Below are 21,180 nucleotides of genomic sequence, written 5' to 3'. Positions count from 1 at the left end.
TGCCAAGACAGAAATCATTTACATTTCATTTGCGTAACCGATGGCCAGTGCAGGTTTGACACCGGCGTGATTCAAACCGCGACGTATCTCGATGATCAGAAGTCTCATCTTTCCTAACTCTGACACCAAATTTTTTTTAATCACACTGTTTCGATGGAATTCTGTCTAACCTTTTTTTTTTTGGGGGTTTTGTTTCTGGCTTTGTATTGCTGTTGGCACATTATAATGAACACTTTGTTCTTTTGCTTTGAGCCCAAAATACAAATGAGCTATGTGATGGAAATAGAAAGGGGGATTTGAATTAACTTTCCAAACACAGTCTATTTTGTAAAAAAAAGAAAAAGAAAAAAAAGCAGAGGATAAACGGAAAGGAAAACAAACGTGAGAACCGGGATGAATACAAATGAACCATAATTGAATTAAATAGACATGGACTCAACTGGTTGTGAGGTTTGCTTTGGCACAGATTGGAAGACATGTTTGGCCTCTCTCTCTCTCCCTCTCTCTCCCGACATGTTATAGATTTTGTTTGACTATAATTGAGTTATTTTACTTTGAATAAAATACATAGCATTATACACACAACTTATGCTGTTAGATCCGCTTCAACATATATTTTTTTTTTTGTGTTATTCTGAAATGGTTTGACACATAATGGCCATAAAATGAGTCGACAGCTTCTCCCTGGGTATGTGAGCTGCTGCTGCTGCTGCTGCTGCTGCTGCTGCTGCTGCTGCTGCTGCTGCTCTGTCCATCACTAAATTGTACTAACCAACTGTTATTAAAAGGTTGTGACCCACATGATTACATTTAGCTGGTGTCGTCTCTTACCTTGACTTAATGATGATAGCCTCACATTTAAAATTTATTTCAGGTGGGACAATCACACCAAAGCTTTTATCTGTAGTTTTTCTTCTTTGTTATAACTACTCTTGCTCTTGCCAGTGTAGAAAAATCACTTATGTTGACCCCTTTTCACATTTCATGCATGGTGTTGTTAGGCGAAAGTTGCTAATACTCTTTCCCCGCAGAGAATAACTCTCCATCTCTCATGCTTAGCCTTGGACTCCATGTGCTATACTGGAGAAAGAGTGGGCAGAGATGGGCTTTTAGGGTCAAACATCTCAGGAGGATCAAATGTTTGGCACTCAGTTTGACCCTGACCTAATTTGTACCCTCTTTGGCTTGACCTCAAAGGAATCCCGTGCCTTTCTTACAAATAAAGGTCATGTTGTCATAGCCTTTTCCACTCTCCTTGCAAGACGCCTGATACTTTTAAGATGAAAAAAAAAAAAAACTCCTCTGTCTCTCAATGGATCAGGGATATTATGCATTTAATACAACTGGAGAAAATACAGTGCACACCAAAAGGTTCATTTCAGGACATGTTTTTTTCTTTTTTCTTTTGAATAACTTGTTATTGGGGCTGCATGATATATCGTTTGAGCATTGTCATCGCGATCGTCACATCGCAGGACGTGCGGCGTTTTCTCTTTTTTTTAGAACGTCATCTTTTGTTTTGCGTCAGAAAAGCATCTCTCTCGCTCTCTTAGTCACGCTCTCTCTCAGTCAGCTGCCGTTTCCGTGTGCATATTCTTATATATCCCTAAAAAAAAGCGAATAGCGACAACGTTAGCGACTTTCTGTCATAAACTTACATTCTTTATGAGAAGGAAAAACACGACTGAGGTCCATCTGACCGTATTTACAGTGGGCGGAGAGTGGGATGTACACACAAACAGTCACATATGAGCTGTATTGTTCATTCAAGTTAAAATAGGTTTTGTTTTCCCCTCTCTTTATGTTACGATTCAACACTTGCATTGTTCTGTATTCTGTACACTGCAGTCCTATCGGTGGGTGGTGGGAACAGGTCAAAGAAGTGTAATTTGCCAACATGCAACAACATTCATAATAACTTTACTAATTGGCATATAGGGAAGCAGTTTTTTGTTTAATTATCTGACAAGTGTGCATGTATGTTTGGGATTACACGATGAAAGTTGATTCCTTTATACAGTGGTGGTGCAGAAACACTGAAAAATACATTCACATTCACATTCTGCTACATTTTCTCCTGAGACCCCAAAACTCCCAAGCGGTGTCTTTAGTATCCTTTGGGATACGTGCTGTAATTTCTTGTGTATATGAAATGTCAAGGACAGTGAGTCTATAGAGGAGCTGGGTGCTGCAGAATTTCAGTTGAGTCAGATTGAGTAGAATACACAGGAGTGTTGTGCTGAATGGACTAAACAGTGAGCACATACAGCTATGGTTAGCCTTATCTGGAGCTGTTATAGAGAGGTGCTGATCCAACTATATAGTCTTTTTGGGGGCTTTAGTTTGTGGTGCTATACATTTAGGTTTCATTATATATACGGACACTTTTTATCTAAACACATACAGCTCAAAAAAGAACAATAGAAAGAAGAATTGTCAAATAAAACACTCACATGTAACTCACATTGTTCATTATTATCTGTGCAATAATAAATAATTGCCACTGCACCGTATGTTTACTCTTTATAGGTAAATGTGTACATTTTTACATGCAATATTTTCTATTGTATTGCTTATTCTTTATCTATTGTGCATTTGAATTTTTATATTTTGCATTTATCTTATTGCTTATTCCTCTATTCTATTACTGTTTTGTTGTTGTCACTTGTCTGCCCCTTTCCCTGGTGTTGGATCAATTTAGTCAAATCTAATCATTGAAGGACAATTGCAAATCTTTTTATAAAGCTGCATTGGACATTGTTTTTTTTAAGCACTATTAGCTTGGTTAATCACAAACCCAAGAACATAATCACAACCTGAAAACGTCTCGGTAAGCATTTAAAAAACTGCAATTGCATTCTGAGCTCGTGTTGCGGGGACGTTAACACACTGAGTCTGCACGGTCTCAGCAGTATTTATGTTGATAGCCAGTCATGAAAGTCAAAACAGTGCTGTCAAGACACAAACATAATCAATAACTGACGGGACAGAAAGCAATTCCTTCTGGGTTTTGTTTTCCTGCAAAGAATTTGAAGATCCAGTGTGAAAATATGTTACAATAAAGGCTTAATACAGCAATAAATAATAAAGAATAGGACTGTAATCAACCAAGCGAATTATTGGTCGACTGAAGCCCTGAAACTTTGACTCAAAATCGAGTAGTTTTGTAAAATGCTGCCACACTGCTGATGTCTTTGACATGGATGTTAGAGGAGGGCTGACTGAAGCCTAAAATGAAATGCTCAAAATTAAATAAAACCACTGGACTTTATTTAATCTATCTGTCTCTTGTGGGTTGGGCTAATCCAAAATACTAAAAAAAAAGGGGGGTGTTCTCTAAGGACACGCTGTTACCTGCGAAACAGGGGTGCTCTGAAAACACCCTCATTAGCACTTGGTACATTCCTCCTGATGAAATCAAATTAACCATAGACTGTATGAAATGAACACGCCAAAAAGTCAACCAATCAGAATTTGAGTCGAGCCAGAACGTATCGACTCATAAATCGACCAGTCGACAGGGACTTTACAGCCCTAATAAAGAAAATGTTAAGAACGCCCCCATCTCCCCACTGATGATTATACTATGTGAATAATGAAAAGTGAAGCAAGTTTATTTCCTCGCTGCTCTAGCTGTGTAATAAATGTGCTGCCAGGATTTGTTGAGGAAAAAAAAAAACAGTCACACACTTTTGCCAGTGAGACTACCCGTCCTGCTTTTATTCACTAACACATAGTTACAGTAGCTCATTTAGATCCCATAACAGACACTGAGGACATTATTTCAAGCTCTCATTCATCATATTGTAAAAACATGTCATTGTGGCATTGAATGGTCACAGTAATCAACCGGCTATGTCCTCTCGTGTATTGATTCGAGGAAGTTGTATGCGTTGTGTGAGTCGATCACATTCTTGGTGATCATCCCATACTGTGTGAAAAACACATTGACTTCTTCTCTGAGTGCAGGGCTTGACGGAGGCAGAGCTGCCAACGGAAGAATGGACCATGTGGTGTTTTAGACGCAGGTTGCTCTGGCGACTCTTGTTTTTGCTTTATTCAGCAAGTAAGATGCCCATGATGAGCTTGAAATGGCCCCACTGGCCATTTTTGTTTGTCGTTGTTATGTCGACAAAAGATGATAGAAAGAGTGAGTACAGGACCATTAAAGAAATGAATAAAGTTATTACATGAAGCAGGATCTCAGTCAACCCAACATACTCTGGGTAAATCTTGACAGTGGGAATTGGGAATTGTGATCAGCTGCAATTATGGAACAAAAGTCACACAGGCATAAAAAAAGGTGTTTGCCTGCACTATTCTCTACTTCCTCTCCCCAGCTACACATGACTAATTTTAATGTAGGCCAAGAACCATATTCAGTAGCTGCTATGAACCGAATAAGCAGTGGTAATTGCCTCACTAATGTGGATTGCCGAGAGCAGGCTCACTTCAGCTTTGGTTTAAAAGATGTGGCATAGATTTTATTTCAGGTTCTAAGACAGAGCCAGATTTTAGTTTTCATTTTTCCTGCCGTCAGTTTGAACCTGATTCTCATTCTGTCAGATCCGTATCATGGATTCCTGAAACGACACGTTACACACAAGAGAGACAGCGAGCACATTTTCAGTTTTATGTTGATGCACTCGTTGCTGACACAGCCATCCGAAATGAGAAGAGCTGGAGATTTTCTGACTCCCACTGAGCAGCTTCGTCGTTTGGGATCGCCACAAATCACAGTATCAGTGAAACTACAGTAATAGTTAGCCTCTCTTCACAGAATGTGACAAAATGCCATTAAAGTTGTGCAAATTGAGCTAATCTGACATGTCGGAGTGCTTTACTGCACCTACACCAGGGCTACATAAACATATTCATTCCTAGATGACAAAACAATCTCAACAAAAATGTTACACTCCAATGGCCTTGACCATTCGGTGTTAGAAACGTGGCTCGGCCTCTAGAGAGTGCAGCAGGGATTGAGCCACACGGTTGAGTAGGCTCATCTTGACTTACAGTGCAGTGTACTTGTAAATTACAGCATGTGAAAGAGTTGTCAGACCAGCTGAAACCTGTTTGGGAGGTCTGGATGTGCTTATTAAACCAGAGCTGCTTAGCTGTCCATGTAGTGATGTAGTGTCCTTGTCACACGCTGGTGGCAGAGAAAGACTTCAAGAAAGAAAATTGTTTATGCTCGACAACCTGTACAGCTGCATCTTTTGAGGGTGGAATGGATTGTGATATTGTGGCCATGAATCAGCCACTTCACCGTATATATACAGTACGTGTAAGGGCGGGGGAGCTGCACAATGTGGTCAAAAATCATCCGGCACATAATGTTGACAGATATTGCAACTGCAATATGATTAAAAAGTGCTGCGATTGAAATGGAAATGTGCGTATCTCGACGGTTGTTCTCGCAGAAACAAAACAAAGCAATGATTTACAATGGTGAAAAAATGTGTGTTGTTTTCTCCTCTGAAGAAAAAAATATCTTACTTATAATAATTACAGTGTATATTTTGATATAGATATTGGTCTAATTGGTCAAGTAATTTGTAAAATATCTCGTTGCAATTTTCCTGACATACATTGAGATAGCATCAGAATATTAACGGCAATATTGATATGCAAGAACGTGAATTTATTTTTAACATACTGTATATGTATCGCATTGTTTTGCATGCATAGTACAATATTAGCATGCATATACAGAAATGTTATGATATAAGTGAACTTCCACTCCCATTGCACTATAGGTTACAAATATCCATCCATTCTGGCAGCAGCCATGGCTCGAGGCTTTGTGTTCTCTGGTTGTGTGTCAGTCCTTCATTACATTGGTGTACATGAAATCTTGTTGGAACGCCTTGAGGGCGATTTCATTACATCTAGCGCAGATATCCGCTTATGTTTCTGTGTTAATAAGTCAAAGGGTAATGTCACTGTGACTTCACAAGACATTCTGGCTCTAGACAGTTAACATAAACGTATCTTTATTGGTCAGACTGTTGTGTAATGCAACCCCGTCACCAGGGTCATCGGTGCTGCTGTTGGACATTTCTGCAAACCAGTTATGGGTGACCTTATGTTTCTGAACGGAAATGTCTACAGACCTGCATATCATGTAATAGTTTCTTGTGGCAGTTATGATATATAAAGAAATGATGTGAATATAGAACCATTCCTTGTTGATGGATGTAGGTTGTACAAATGCAAATCAAATATCTGCTTCAGTCACTCTCTGATCTGGTTGAACTCTGTCTTTCCATTTAAAGTAACAATGCAGTAATGCGTCAATGTATCGCCACAATAATTTTGGAGACGTTATTTGAAGGTTGCCTCCTACATTGTGGCACTTTAAGTGAATAATATGCTGTTTTCTGTGAGTGCTTACTTATTGCCTACCTGTGTGATTGTAATGATGCTGTTGCAAAGACTCACTGCAGTTCCACCTACTCTGTCTTCCTCTAACAAGGTTGGCTGCTAATTCATCATCACTGCTGCGTTTGGACGAGCTTTTATTTAAATGAAAAGTAATTGCAGGTGGGGGGCGGGGGGATGAATATTAGGAGGAGAAAAGTCAGTTTGTCTCCATATACATTGTAAAGGCTTGGCCAATTCATTTTTTTTTCTCTGAGTAAAATGAGATAAATGGAGTGACAGTCCATTACACTGTGTGTATATTTGTTTTCCTGAACTGTCTCTGTATGTTTCAGCTCAAAGTGTGTGTCCTTTCAGAATGCAGCAGAGTACAGTGCTATCTCAACACTTCAGGTGTCGCTATTTGCAATAATTCAAATTCAATCATTTACAAAGTTGTCTACATAATTGTTAGGCGCTGTTTATTTGAATAAGATAATGTTAACACAATTATAGTCTCCATGAAGCACGCTTGTGAATGCAGTAGAGCAGTAGGTTAGCCGTTATAAAACAGTATATCAGATCGTAAGCATATTGGACGGTGAGGGATATGCTTTTTATTTATGCCGTTAGCCGGTGAATACATTTTTGTTTGCAACTCAGTTGGGTTGAGACTTTTGACCTCGTTACATTCCTGGCAAATGCATTCTTCATAATTCATACTTGAGCTGGCACCGTGTGTACAGTAGAATACTGAGGGAAATTAAGCTAGCATCAATATGTCGATTCACTTCTACCTTTTAGCTGCCCTCAAAGGAGATAAGTGATATTCATAATCACAGTTCATGGACCTCCCTCGTGAAAGTAAAAAAGAAAATGTTACTTAAGTTACTTCCTGTGGCTGCATGGTATCGAATTTGCATTTAATTACTTGCTTGGGGTCACCGCACAGACCGATTCGGTGCGCACGCCTGCGCTAAATAACACCCACATCTGCAAAGTGATCACATTGGCATGAATGATTATATTTATTTTATATTATAGACGTATAGAGGGCTTGCTGTGAGCACAGCTGTGGGTGAAAAGGGTGCCAGTTAAGATGGAGAGGGGAACACCGTGTTCATGCTGAAACTTTTGGCCTTAATTGCCCCTTAAAGTAGAAACAGATTTGAATCCATGATTCCACACACACCTCAGTGGAAGATGGTGGCTGTTTGTCAAAGCTGTTTGATAGGGACATCAGCTGAGAGGAGTAATGTAAAAAATGATGAAGGCTTTAGGCAAGGCTGCTTCATTCTGTATATTGTTATATGAAAGCGGGTGATGTATGGTCATTGACCTCAATTTAATCAAAATATGCACAAATGTATGTGGGTACTACCCAGGAGCTCCTGTTAAACGAATACTTCACCTATTTCCATTTAGCTATGTATTACTAGAATAGGGGTATTTTTTTTTTGAAAAATGTTGCTTCCGAACCTCAGTTTCCCCTGTGTTGAGAAATATCTTCATTCTTTTCTTTGTCACGGATCAGAGGCCATGTTATAGGGGAACGGTGACGGGGCTTGTGTCGAGGCCTTGCACTCAGAGAGGGGCTCTGGGACTTTCCTCAGCCTACTGGCATGCCACTGTGATCCGTCGTTGAGCAGAAAAGTGCCGGGGCCGAGAAGGCGCCTGATCTGTTTGGGTTGGTACCAGAACGAGGCCATCTTGTTGTGTAGTTGTGGCCGTTGAGCTCTGACCCAGTCGGAGTATCGCTGCTCTGTGGGTTGGACGTTGGAAGAGAGAGGTGTGATGCCATCGGCTGAGAGGCGGAATCCAATGAAGTCCACAGCCGGCACTGAGAAGAGTCACGCTGTTCAGAGTCAGATGATGTTTGGTGAGAGCCTCAAACACTCTGTGTAGGCGGGCATCGTGGGTGGCTTGGTCCGGCCCATGCACCACAATGTTGTCCAGGTAAACTGCTATCCCTGGGGCCCCAGCGAGTGTCACAAATGCTGTTAGGTCCCGGCTGGTTGGGTGAAGGGGAACCTGTTGGTAGCCCTGGCGTAAATCCAGCTTCGAGAAAACTGTTGATCCATAGAAAAGAGAGGTGAGCTCTTCTGCTGTGGGTAGAGGGTATTTATCTGGGATGATGGCTTTATTGACCTGTCGCAGATCCACACAGACCCGGAGACCCCCTGACTTTTTCTGGTTTGAGATCCAAGGTCCTGCATTTATTGGCTCGATGATGCCCTCTTCTAGCAGGGAGGTGAGCACAGCGGTGACGCCCTCCCGGAAGGCGAGAGGCAGGCGCCTGAGGGGCTGAATAACCAGTGTCACGGTAGGGTCCACCAGGGGTCGATGAGTGAATTCCGTCAAGCAGCCTAGGCCATCGAACAGTTCTCGATCAGGAATGAAGCTGACCTGAGCTATTTGAACCAGCATAATGGTTCACTGCGTTCGATGTTTTTACTGATCCGAAAATATTCTTGAGAGCAATAACATTTTCTCTCTAATGACATTCCTACTGTTCACCTACTCTGTCGAGCCCATTCCATAATAATGATTTCAGGTGCCACATTCTCCATATTAAAATATGTATAAGTGAGACATTAAAACAGCAACAGTGGGAAAGTCCCATTTATACATATTCTATGTGACCATTATGTTGATTTGCTCATCTGCATTAAAGATATGGAAGAATATCAAGTTGTAATTTAGAGATGAGGTCTACATATGAAGTATCAAGCAGCATTTTTTCTTTGACCTGTTTGACATCCAAAACCCACCCAAGATGTTCTGCTGAAGGATAATGATGAGAAAACTTCATTTAAAGATTTATACTGGACCTGAAATTAAGTTAACGTAATAATTCTATGTTGTAGAACATAATTATTATAAAATGATTGGACGTACTTTGAGTGCGATCAATCCCATTAACAAACAAGAGTATTTAACATTACATGAAATGATTGCAATAAATGTTTCCTCGTAATAATGGCTAATAATGTCTAATCACGTCTAATCACTGGCACAGTACAGTGAATCTGGCATCTGACCCTTTTATTGAATTACTTGCTATTTATATGGTGAAGTGACTCATTTGTTTAATCCCCTAAGCTGCACCAGACATACCATAATTACTGATTTCCCCAAGTGCAATTTTCATATTAGAAATAATGATAAAATATGTGTAAAATGGTGCTTTCGAGTATAACTGCCTTGACTTATAGCAGGCGAGTGTGAAACCTTGATATTTGAACACTCAGCACAAATATGAAACAACAATGCAAATCATTTTGAGGACGTGTTTGTTAGTATCTGTTTATTTTTTACTCTGTTGTTTTCCTGTTGTTGAAAGGCGCTTGTTGAGATAATTGATAGGAAGACAGACTCCTTGTTGGCAAATGAATAGAGAGAAAATGTGAAACAGAAGGCTGATGTGTGTATGATTCTTTAAAGTTTCTTTAAACCGCTATCACGGTCGACGTTTTGTAATCACAGTCCCAAAACACTAATGGTTTGATTGCTGCTTTTCAGTAAAGTAGGACACACAGCCCACAGCCATTCTAAAAAATGTAACAACTCCAATCTGCATTTTCCTTTTTGATGAACATAATTATATTGTGTTCTCCAAATGCCTCCAGGTCTGTGTGGAGCTGCTGGTGGGATATATCTTGTGTGCTCACTGTCTGTTTTGGAATGTTGAATGTTTTCAGCTGATTGGATGAGTGAAGTACACAAAGCTGAGCCGCGTGTGTATGCAGATCAGATGAGTGCTAATGTTAGCAGCCGTAGCTTAGGGCTCACACTTATGGAAATGCAAAGAGTCACACATAATATGGTATTTATAGCATTATGGTACAACGGTGTGAGCTATTAGAGGCAAGGCGCTTGATAAAGTATAGCCCTTAACGGCACTGTTGAGAGCCGGAGAGAGGCAAATGTCAGTTTCCACTCTCATTTGTTCAGATAAAAGATCATAATCTGCAACAGCCGATGGCATGTTATAATATCCACACGTCATTATAGCAACATGGACTGGATCCACTTCATCTGCATTTTCACTTTTATACTGACACTGAATCACATTGTGTTTTTGTAGTAGCTGATATGATACTTCATGAATTATTGTCTATATGGGAAAAAAATATAATCATGACATACAGTACATTTCTTTCTTTTTTACGTCATTCAGTAACAATATTTACAACACAAATCTTAACAAAGTTCCCTTGTTCTCTTTATGACAACTGTAGCACATATTGCAAATGAATTTAAATAAATAACATGGACATGGGTTAGGGTTATATATATATATATATATATATATATATATATATATATGTATGTATATATATATATAACCCTAACTCATGTTCATGTTATTTATTTAAATTCATGTATGTAGTTATGTATATGTTGGTGGTCTGTGTGCTTAAGTGCATTAACTAATGAATCCTTTTTCCTTTAATTTCCTTCTTTGTCGTAATTACATATTCTACTCTGAATATGTGTGTATGAATGTATACATTGGTAAGAATTATGTGACAGAATGTTGTAGAACGATGTCAAGAGGAAGCCGTGTTTATTAATGAATTCACATTTCAAGGAGAAGGGCTGAGATTAAATAAGGTTTAAAGTGCTTCTCACTCCCTTTCATACATAAGAAGAAACTGGTGAATGTGAATGATTTGTGTCTCTGTCTTTTTTTTATGTGTGAAATAAATAAACTAAACTAAATATTAACTCTTCAAATCTTCAAGATTTACAGGAGAACAAAATAAATGCTTTGGTCAGTTGCAAACAAACACACTTGCAACTTGACCATAAATCTGACATTGTGTTTCTAGTCTTTATGGTGCTTTTGACAGTGTGCAATACACGCCACCACTCTTGTTCTCTGACTTTACTTATCCAATGTATCGCCACAACCAAATTCCTCTAACCCTTATTTTCAACAGTGTCTTCATCTTTAGAGCCTTGGGCCGCGTCCAGTGGGGAATCTTCTTTGGTAACACTGTCGCTGGAGGTTTCATTAGGGTTTTCTTTCGTCATTTTTTCGCTTGACTCGCTCTCACTCCTGGCGTGTTGGTCTTCCTGGCTGCAGCCGTTCCAGCCACATGATTGGTCCTAAAGCACTGTTCCTCTCATTGTCATTGGCTGTTTCGGTTGCCTGTGAAATGTGGATGAAATGAGTTCTATATTGTTACCGTTAGAGTTTATGTTCAAGTGTTCCAAAGTGGTCTCAGGGTCAAAGTATAGGATTTGATTAAATGTAAATCCACAGTACTGCTCTCACACACTGAATAGTAAATGCAAGTAAACACCCATGAATATGCTGAAAATTGTCATTGCCTCACTAAGGAATTTCCTGACTGTAATTGCATTTCCAGATACATCATCTAAAGCTCACAAACTTTAGAATTAAATAAAGGACAGTCCTATTTTTGAACTATATAAATAACAAGAAAACCTATAGTAATAATTCTCACTTTAGAAGTAAGTAAAAACTTAACAAAGCTACAGGAATACATTAAAAAGGTGTAAAAAAAAAAAGAAGAAGTATTGAATAACATAAGAACATCCCATTGTGTTTGATATCAAATGTCACACCAATGAAACACGTTTGTTTGAAAGTGAAAACTGGGAGAGACATAGAGACGAAGATCGAGTGAAGGAGAGGACGAGGAAGCAATTTTTTGCTGTGCACAGCTCGACTGTGAGAGGAGATTGTGCCCATTTAAAAGGGAGAAAATCATTATGTGGTGGACAATAGTGAGCTGACACAAATGAATGGATGTATAGGGAACAATGCATATTCTATCCCGTGCCCCATGATTAACTGAACATCCATTGCTGGTGCCAATACAAGACATGTGATTGATAAACACCAGGCAATAACTAATATAAACAGGAATTCATTTTGTATTATTTGTCGTTCATCTCAGAACATCTCCCAGTACTGCAAATAATGTTTCAGTGCTTTATTTCCCCTAAATTTAACTGTGTATAATAGAAATGGGAGTGGAAGACATGGCAGTGCCATTACGAGAAACTCCCAATGTAAAAAACAAACAAACAAAACAATTTTCAGTCATGACCTCTGATTCTATATGACTCTTGATTTTGATTCAGTTGCCATTTGTCTTTGATCTTAGTTATTGTTTCCGTTATTTTAGTCTTGCCGTGTTTTTTGTTGTTTGCCATGGCTTAAAAACGGTTACCAGCTTAATTCACCAAAGCAGTTGTGGATTTATTACTGTTATCGACTGCTGCCACCTCAGACGTACAAGGCCAGTAAGTCTGATTTTCTTCTCGGCAAGTTGTCAGACCGCCTGTCTTAGTCAGACTATGGCCTTAGCTCCATTAAGCTGTGCATGTGAATGTACTGAGTGATCAGAACAGCGGTTCACGACCGTCAGTAAACTGAGATCACAGGCAAAAAAAAAATGTCCACCTTAACATTGGTGAAAAAGTTCCAATAAATCAACGACATTCAGTGAAATCTTTGTAAGCTTTGCATCTGTTGACTTTTGTCCCGCTAAAGAAGGAGAAGAACTTCTCTATCTATCACCTGAATCTTCACCTCTCTCTCTCCACTTTACCCACTATTGAGCCCTTTGGTAACCTTGGTTGCTATGGCTACTACTGATGAGAATGGAACAGCTGTACACATCCTGGGCTCTAAATGAAGAGTGGACTGTTGTGGCATCTGGCTGACCTTGTTTGTAGGGGCTTACTGAGTAAGAGGATACAGGCAGACTGACTGACTGAAATAACAGGAAAGTGAAGGACACAATTCCCTAAAACAGCTTGTTAGCATTTGGTCATTGCAGCTAATAAACACCATGTCAGGTTGTTGGGTGAGAACAATTTTAATTGGCCTGTAGTGGAGAATAATCTCTCACTATTATAAGAAGACATGCAGCAAGTGTTGATGCTAGTCCATGGTTCATTTGGTTTGATTGACTTGGTTCTAACAAAGCCTTGCCTGATGAATTCTGCACCTGTTTGTGTTCCATTAACCACGTTCTTAACTCATTCAATGCGTAGGACTTTTAAAATGAAAATCCTTCAAAGTAAATGAATGCCTGCCATTAAATGCATCTGACGAAGAGCACGTTTCATACATGCACCTGACAATTCTTCCAAAAATTGCATCTTTTCAACAGATTAAGCATTTCAGCTCCATTATGATGTATCTTGTTATTTTAAACAATCTGCTGCAATCTGTGTTATATAATCACACATGTCCTCCAATTCCAAATTTTAGAGTGTATTTTAGGAACTCTGGGCTTGAAGTGGAATAGCATATCTTGAGGTGTCGTGATCGTTTCGTGACTGTCACCACGACTGTTTGATCTTTTTGAATCTAAAGTGAGAGTATCAGAGAAACTAAGTGACTGAATGGGCCTTCACGAGCGTCTTTGATCAACAGCTTGATCTCAGACTCAATACTTTGTGTGTCAATTTTTTTTTTTGATGTACGTAACTACGCCAAAGCTTTCCATTCCATTGTCTCCTATTCATCACAGCATAGACTCTGACTGCTAATTTGTCTGGATCCAGAGCAGATCTTAACTATGACTTCACTTTGAAAGGGGATTATTTTCTTTTGCTTCTCACTCTGCCTCTCTCTTCCACACACACGCGCGCACATTCCCACATTGCCCAGGGGACGTTACGCTACCGGGGGGAATCGTGTTCCACACTACCAAATGAGCGCTTAGAAGCAGAAACTGTGTCAGTTGTTGCTTAACTCTGGAGGCTGTGGGCCCTGTGGAGCTCATATTCAATCAAAGCAGAGCTGAGATCAGAAATGCCTTTCATTTAGAGGAGGCACATTCACATGGATCCATAGTGCTACAAATTCAGTGTGGTAATATTATGGCCTGCCTTGAATTAAATTTAAGTTTAAGTTGGAAACCGGATTTTAGCAAGCGGCTGCTCATGTCTGCGATGGCCACACATTTGTAAGCGGGCGACAAGTTGTGTACAGCTGTAGTTTACGGGGTACCACGAAGCAGCATAGAGAGGCAATAAAACAGTGAGCAAGCAAGTGTAAAGTCATTATAAAAGAGAGGAGGCGAGATGCCTACGAGGCTCTGCACCACAGGAAGATTGTGTAGAGGCGAGGACCTTTGAGGGACCAAGAAATGTTGGCTGCATTTTATTTATTTAGTTCCCCTTCATTCAACAGAAGTATATGGTAATATACTTCTTCATGAATGACATGTTTACATATACTGTATGGGACACAGCATTAGGTGTTATTATATTACAAAAATATTGAAAAATACATCATACATTGCCGCTTTTCATACTTCATAGAGTCAAAAATGGATTATTAAATATATAATTACATAATAGTGGATATATTTTAATTGTGTTGTTTAAAATATGTTGTTTAAAATCACAGACAGTATTCTACCCCAGTCGTTCAGCTCTAGTACCTCGTATCAAATGAAGGGATTGAGTTATCAAATCACTGTCCCATGTGACACCTTGAACACGCATTGCTGCACACAGTCAGACTTGTCAAAAAGACAACACGCTAGGCGTGCGACACAGGTTTGGAAATGTTCCTCTGATGCTCTTCGAGTTTGGGGATCCAGAAAATCTGAGACGCATGGAAAACATCCGAGAGGTAAAAAGTACGGTGGCCCTGAAGTCTAAATCACCAACACAAATAGGATAACACAACAACATTAACTGAAACACTACAACATTAAGTGTTTTTAATCTACCTCTTCCTCTCAGACTCTATGATGGGTATTTTAAGTGTACCGCAGATTTACCATTCTTATCATCTTTTTAATGGCGTACCATAGGGAATTGGGGCTTGCCAGTTCTTATTGTATGTTTATGTTCGGCCAAATTTAGCCTCAATTTACATTTCGTTCTGCCAACATAAAAGTCATCACATGGACACTCGACTCTGTGAAGCACAAATGTTGTATTGGAATTCATAAATGACTCTTAACTGCGTTGCTCTTCAGTATCTGAGTATGAAAACATTGGTCAGCTCACTGTGGATAGCATATTGGCTCTCCATCTGTCAACAGTAGTTTTTGGAAATTGGAGATTGATGGAATAATTTGGTGCAAATGTTTAGTTGCTGGACTTTGTCAATCTATGATTTATCTCGCAGCACAAGCTGCTGTGTATCACAATGAGTATTTGTGTAAATCTGCACTGGAATCCTGGAAACTAGGCAGCCGAGTGGAGTAAGAGAAGAGAAATAACAGAAACCTTTGTACTGATGTTCAATTAAGCATTACATAGCACAGGGCTAGCTTGGAGCCAAAATGAAATATGTACTTTTATAAGTAATCCATCTAGGCCTGACAATCTTCCTTTATTTGCTGATTTAATGTCTTTTCCTTTGATTTTTTTTTTTATAAGTAAATAAATGGTCCGCCTCCACGTGGAGCTTAAATAAATATAAGGATTCTGGAAATTCAGTACAGACAATTTCTTCATGGACAACCTTTGATTTATACAACTTTTTATTGACTTGTTGAAAAGTGCTATTAGTCTTTATGGGATCACATGTTAAATTTGTCTTTGCTCATAATGGCTCAAATATTTCCTTCATCATCATATATCCTTAACTTAAGAGGGCCAGGTCTTGTTAATGGCCCAAGCAGTGTGCATATATAGTGGTTCTGCTTGGTGAGGCGAATAATAAATTCTGCTTCATGTGTTAACAAGGACATTCAATTCATTCTTTAAACTCACCGAAGCAGCGCTGTCATCAGCGGCACCGCATCTCGCTGCGCTAGAGCTGAAACAATTAATCGATTAATCGATTATTAAATTAATCAACAACTATTTTGATAATCGATTAATCGGTTTAAAGCTTTTTTCATGATTAAAACAAGATTTCCGATTGTTTAAGCTTTTTTAAACAGGAGTATTTTCTTCATTTCTTTGCTCTGGATAACAAAGAAATCATTAAAAGTGAATCATCTTGGTTTGTGGACAAAACAAGACATTTGAGAACATCATCATATCCAGGTCTGACGAACACCACTCAACATTTGTTAAGGTTTTCTGATATGTTATGGACCAAACGATTAATCGAGAAAATTATCGAAAGATTCATCGATTATGAAAATAATTGCTAGTTGCAGCTCTACGCTGCACATCGGTCTACATCGGTCACGTGACCACATGATGACACAGGAAACTCTCGACCAGACAAAACAATTTTATATTTATGTATGCTTGCTAACATATTTCATATTTAATACTAAAGTATAATAAGTAAGTATTTGGCCATTTTTCCACCAGACATTTTGACAAATACTGGCTAATGTAAACCCTATTGTCACATGTCATTTGAAATGCCCCTCTGGGCTACTTTACCAAAAAAAAAACATTCAACTACCATCGCTTCCCGACGTGTCCAAATGATTCCCACTTAAATCATGTTTTGCAGCTATGTAATCTAAAAATATATGCCTTAAGACACCATGACTCCTTTATGAATGCAAAATCAATATTCTTCCAATAGAGGTGTCCCCGGGGGCTTCAACGTTCCTAAGAGAAATTCATTCCTCATGAATCTGAAGCTCCTTGACCCTCAAATCAAAATAAATGATCCATGGGTGCAATCAGCCACTTTGCCTTCCACACTGACTGTACAAATGTGTGCATATTTACCCACATCTCTGTGGACTGGAATTGCATTGTCCAACCGGATTACAGTGTATCAACACATTCACTGCAAATACACACAGCAAAACCAAACAGAAACCAACAAACAACGCTTATGGTGTATTTTCTGGGAATGTAACATTTCATTATGGCTAATGCTTTCTTTAGTTATGTTTTGGAAGGCTCATAATGGAAGGAAGTTTAACTTTGTCTTATTTTAGACACAACACATTTCTGGGGCTTATTCACCAGTAAGTCTATGTTCATTTTGCAGTGAAGCAATGAGCTGCCTCACTCAATAGTTGTTTGTAACCAAGGTTAAATAATCTGTGCTGTTATTTTGAAATGCTCCATGCTGTTATTTTGAAAGGATTGTTCCCTCTGCCAGCGGGTTACTTCCTGTTTATTTTATCAGCCTGTCGCATGTCGAGATGCTGGTTCGACTGACCAATCAGGTGTCAGCTCTCATCTAGTTCACCTCCGTAAAAAAAAAGGTTTTCCCTCTCTTGAGAAGCGAGGAGCGAGAGCAAACATCGAAACACACAGTACATGAAAGATAGACAGAAAAACTCTAAAAGTTGATTAAAATTGATGAAAACTGGCTGGATAGTTTCACTACCATCCCGTGAGAGAACAGCGAGAAGGATCTGTCCTCACTAGAGGAGTAATAACGCATCGGTGAGAAATGTTTTGACCATGCTAATCGCTAGCCGCTAATGCGCTAGTCGCTATTGCGCTAGCCGCTAACGCTAACAAAACACTATGGTGATTCCATTCACTTATGCTAAAGATGTTAGCTTTGTTCATTTGAAAGTGAAGTCTTAATTGGTCGTTGTTTGTTTGTGTTTAACCCTTGCATAATTGTTATATGCTGTATGGTTATTTGTGTCGATTTAGGGACATTCATTTGTGCTTTTTAAGCACACACATCTGCACTTTGCTAATTGTGCACATTAGATAATTTTGTTGTTGGTTAACTACCTTTACTGTGCACTTAAAGCACATTAAGCTGCACTCAATTATTTTGTAGACTCTGCTATAGGCTGCTGTTGCAGGACAGATGATGCACACAGCATGTGTTTTTTGTTGTTATTGTATTGATATTATTTTATGCCAATTGAGACTGATTGTGAAGATCAATGAGTGAAAGGTTATTTCAGTAACCATAATTCTTTAACAATTTCTCTAGCAAATTGATTTTGTTATTATACGTGTTGATTATTAATAATTGTGAAATTCTTTTGAAATGTTTTGTGAGTCATTCTCTGATAATTTAGAGAATGATCAGTTAAATTAGAAGCTGTATTCTAGCTTTTATGTGATGTACTGATTAGAAGCTTGAATGTCTGACCTTATTCACAATAGGTCAGGTTTTTTGTGGATCCCGAGAGTTCCCGATCTACCTGGAGTTGGAGCTAGACGTTTGATGGCGAGCTACGGCCCAATGGAGAAGAATTAGTGAATCAATTGCATGCAGAAGATTGGAATCCTGAACCCCAGAAACTTTGCTTCCACGCACACAGTCAACGCATTCAACAGTGCGGTAGGATAAACAGTTGCCACTTTTCCAGTGGACTGGGCAGTATTACCTGCTGCAAGGACTAAGTGTTTGAGTTTGAAGGGTTAAATTGAATATTGAACCAAAGACTATTTAAACAGCTGTGAATTGTTTTCTTATTTTTTTATTTTTCATATCTACCCGGGTAACAATTGTACAAATTATTTACACTGTAACTGTTTTCTATTCATCCTTCCCTGTTTTATTAAATGGGAAGAGGAGTTCTTTCTAAAAGGAGAGATACTGTGTCCGAGTTGTTCCTGGTGTGTTGTTTGGTTCATCCTTGGCTCTGTAGTCGGCTCTAGAGCTTCTGATCTCACTAGCCATAGATAAATTATATTTCAATTATTCACCACAGTTTCTTATATATGGTGTAGCTCCACCAAAAAGGGTTACATAAAACTTGGCGAGCTAGCCAGGAGCCTAGTTTATTGCCAAACAATAACCTGGAACATACTCCATTTTGTTTTACATTTTTTTTTTGACAACACGACCCACAGTATTAAGAAAATGGATGTTATTGATAAGCTAAGTGTTAAAGTTCCAAATGCAGTCCTTGTGAGTGGATTAACAGGGTCAGATAAAGATGAAGAGATTCATGACTTTCTGAAAAGGTATGGTTCAATTAACAGAACTTTAAGAATAGATGACCCAACAACAGAGTTTCATACAAACCTGATAGTAGAGTATAACCACGGCACTGCTGTACAAGCATTAGAGCCTCTTTTACCTTATACTTACTCATTTCCAGACGATCCTTATGTCATCTACCATGTACGAGCCCTGGCAAGTGTCTACACACAGAAGGTAGGCAGTAATGTCACACAGACGTACCTTGAAAACCTTAAGGGAATAGCCAAGCTGAGTGGAAAGGACTTTGAGGAGGTGTTAAAGGAGGCGATGTCACAAATAGAGGAGTCTATTGAAGGTGCAGAGCCCAGCCCACACAAGATTCCACCGCAGCTGCTGGTCGACGCTCCTTCTCTCGTAACACTTGGTCTCCCTGATGTTGATCCGAGTACAGCATCGGCCCCCTCCTCTAAATCAAAGACACCCACAAATCTAAATTCCAGTGAGCTCAACCCACCTGAAGTGCAAAAGATAGTGGTAGAGCACATTGTAAGAAGTGAAGACAGACCCTCACACTCTCATCCTGCCTTGAGATTGAGAACTTTTTCAGGTAAGATTCCTCGACCATACAGTGAGGTTGATTACGACACTTGGCGATCCCATGTTGACTTGATGATGAAAGACACTTCTGTCTCTGATCTTGAGAGAACTCGAAGAATCCTTGAGAGTCTTCTTGTCCCGGCTTCTGATGTCATCAAACATCTTGGTCCTGAAGCGCCCCCTACGGTCTATCTGCAAATGTTAGACTCTGCATTTGCCACAGTTGAAGATGGTGAGGAATTGTTTGTACGGTTTATGGGCACACTCCAGGACTCTGGTGAAAAACCATCTACCTATCTGCAACGTCTTCAAGTTGCCCTTGGTAATGCTGTGCGCAGAGGAGGTGTTGCAGCACAAGATTCAGACAAGCATCTTCTCAGACAGTTTTGCAGAGGCTGTTGGGACAACGTCCTGCTTGCTGACCTCCATCTAGAACAGAAAAAACAAACCCCTCCATCATTTGCTGAACTGTTGTTACTTTTACGTACAGAAGAAGATCGACAAGAAGCAAAAGTCATGAGGATGAAACAACACTTGGGTGCCACGAAGCAGAAAGCTGTGTCACACGTTCAAAGTGTGTATGACTGTGGAGAAACCAAAGCTGAATTTGATGCAAATAGCATACATGAGCTGAGGAAACAGGTTGCAGATTTGAAGAGTCAGCTAACCTCTCTCATGAAAAAGAAAAAGACAACCTCTTCCAAGAGGGAAACATCGAAAATGACAGAAACACAAAAACCTGACCATGCAAACACAGAAATCAATCTACCTTCCCATAAGGGCGCCACTTCCAAGCCAAAGCCTTGGTACTGTTTTCGCTGTGGGGAAGATGGGCACATTGTAGCAACCTGTGAGTCTGACGCAAATCCTGCCCTAGTAGCAGCAAAACGAAAAGAACTGAGAGAACGACAGCAGTTATGGGAGGCGCAGAGCCTTCCCATATCTCCTTTAAACTGAGCTCAGTTCCTGTCGAGGGACAGACAAGAACTGTTGATAGTCAACCATGTCCCACTGAATCCAAACCTAAAGTGACTGCCAAGAACTGTGCTGTATTAAAGCAGCCTCACACAAAACATCGTCCATTCAAGCTACCCAAAGGCTTGATAGGCACAAAGAGCACAGCACAAGTGGAAGTAGAAGGAAGTTCTACGAACTCCTTGCTAGATACAGGCTCCCAAGTCACCACGGTCCCTCATTCATTCTATCAGAAATACCTACCTGAACATGACATCAAACCACTGTTCAACCTGTTAGAAGTTGAGGGGGCCAACGGTCAGTCTGTACCTTATCTGGGATATGTTGAGCTGAGTGTCACTTTTCCTAAAGAGTTCTTGGGAGTTGAAATTGAGGTTTCAACACTTGCTTTGGTGGTTCCAGATGTTCATGCTGCTTCTGACTCACTTATGTTGATTGGTACCAACAGGCTTGATGTACTGTACGAG

At 39.6% G+C, this 21,180-nt stretch overlaps 1 protein-coding gene and 1 long non-coding RNA gene across 3 annotated transcripts in view; both read left to right on the top strand.

Annotated features, from left to right (window-relative positions):
• The window catches only part of lsamp (limbic system associated membrane protein), a 610,217-nt gene that overhangs the window by 249,608 nt on the left and 339,429 nt on the right, over window positions 1-21,180 (top strand). The gene's annotated exons all lie outside the window — the stretch shown is intronic.
• LOC131462253 (uncharacterized) lies at window positions 17,324-18,807 on the top strand. The gene is made up of 2 exons (XR_009240865.1): window positions 17,324-17,688; window positions 18,376-18,807. It is a non-coding gene; the product is annotated as an uncharacterized LOC131462253 (long non-coding RNA).

This window comes from Solea solea, chromosome 7 (genome assembly GCF_958295425.1).
Source record: "Solea solea chromosome 7, fSolSol10.1, whole genome shotgun sequence".
Classification (NCBI taxonomy): domain Eukaryota; kingdom Metazoa; phylum Chordata; class Actinopteri; order Pleuronectiformes; family Soleidae; genus Solea; species Solea solea.
The sequence above is the reverse complement of the archived record's forward strand: the minus strand, read 5'-3'. Positions and strand labels throughout refer to the sequence as shown.